Source organism: Dasypus novemcinctus, chromosome X (assembly GCF_030445035.2).
Source record: "Dasypus novemcinctus isolate mDasNov1 chromosome X, mDasNov1.1.hap2, whole genome shotgun sequence".
Taxonomy (NCBI): Eukaryota; Metazoa; Chordata; class Mammalia; order Cingulata; family Dasypodidae; genus Dasypus; species Dasypus novemcinctus.
The window spans coordinates 162,576-164,427 of NC_080704.1; the positions used below are offsets into that span (position 1 = coordinate 162,576).

At 46.3% G+C, this 1,852-nt stretch overlaps 1 pseudogene; it reads right to left on the reverse strand.

Moving 5' to 3' along the window:
• Positions 1 to 226: 226 nt before the first annotated feature.
• On the reverse strand, positions 227 to 335 carry LOC111762137 (U2 spliceosomal RNA; annotated as a pseudogene).
• Between the last annotated feature and the right edge of the window lie 1,517 nt (positions 336 to 1,852).

Sequence of the window (1,852 nt, forward strand, 5' to 3'; positions counted from 1 at the left end):
GAACCAATGGAGGAAACTCTTCCTGGCCACGAGTGTGTCTCTAAATCTCTGAAAAAGTGATACGCCTGACCCTCTTCTTGTGTCTCTTCACACAGGAGACTAGAAACGACACCCGCTGATTGGACATCCTCACACAGGGACCTCCTGGCCTGGAAACAGGAAGCTGCCTCTGGTTCCAAAGTGCCTCACACACCACGCCTTTATCAAAGCCACACTCACGGTTGCCAAAAAATCACCTTTGCGCTCACATTCTCACCCTTGTCTCTTCATAAAAACCTGGCAACCGATAAGAACAGATACTACACTTGATCTTAGCCAAAAGGCCGAGAAGTGATGCTGGACATTGTGTGTCCTGCCATGTCCTACGGGGTGGCCTGGGGGAGAGTGTAGACTACAGTGTAGACGACTGTCCACGTGGTGCAGCAGTGCTCCAAGATGTATTCACCAGGTGCAGTGGGCATGCCACAATGATGGAAAATGTTGTTGATGTGGGAGGAGTGGGGTGAGGGGGGTGGGGGGTATATGGGGACCTCATGTTTTTTTAATGTACCATTTAAAAGAAAATAAAGAGGAAGAAAAACGTTAAAATAAATGTGGACAATGGGAAATCTCTTTCCTTTCTCAAGTTGTCCATATGTCCATTTCCTCAAAATAGAAAGCTAATATTATTTTCGGTTGTGTCCTTCAAAAAATATATGTGTGTACAAACAAGTGTGATTATAAATTCTTTTACTTCTATTAAAAACAAAAACCTGGAAACCCCCTGTTCTCTCTAGACCGAAAGAAAAACAGGAAAATCAAAAACAAAAGGGATAGTCACTCGGCCACCAGTGGAGCACAAGAGCTCATATCCATCGGGTCCCTCCTCTCCGTGGCATCAGGCTTATTCCGTGAGATGAAGTAATGAAAACGGAACTCTGATCAGCATCTCCCGACACTTTGGCCTCGGAGCACTGTGTTTCCTTTGGTGAACATGGTGGCATGAGGGCCAGAGGAGGTGAGAAAGAAGGAAGCCTTACCTCTTTCCCTCTGCTAACATCAATACTCCACCGTTGCTTTCATCAAGCGCCGGGTGAGAAGTGGCTCCGCAGAGAATGTTACTGCATCTCTCAAAGCTGCTCTATGTAATAAAGAGACCAGCTTTCTTTTTTTTTTTTAATTTTTTTTATTATTGATTCTGTAAAAATATTACATTAAAAAATATATATGAGGACCCATTCAACCCCACCACCCCCACCCACCACTCCCCCTGCAGCAACACTCATTCCTATCATCATGACACATCCATTGCATTTGGTAAGTACATCTCTGGGCACCTCTGCACCTCATGGTCAACGGTCCACATCATGGCCCATACTCTCCCCCATTCCATCCAGTGGGCCCTGTGAGGATTTACAATGTCCGGTGATTGCCCCTGAAGCACCATCCAGGGCAGCTCCATGTCCCAAGGACGCCTCCACATCTCATCTCTTCCTGCCATTCCCCATACCCATCAGCCACCATGTCCACTTTTCCCACTCCAATGCCACCTTTTCTCTGTGGACTTTGGATTGGTTGTGTCCATTGCACCTCTATGTCAAGAGGAGGCTCAGATTCCACATGGATACTGGATGCAATCCTCCCTCTTTTAGTTGTAGGCACTCTAGGCTCCATGGTGTGGTGGTTGTCCTTCTTCAACTCCATCTTAGCTGAGTGAGATGAGTCCAATAAATCAGATTTCTTTGGCCAACCACAATAGCTTCGGAAATGTATCATCCCATTCCCTCTTGAGTCAGTGCCGGTATGTATCAGTATCTTGTATCAGTTAGGGTAAGCTAAGCTCGTGTAACAAACAGGCCCTCCAGCTTCAGTG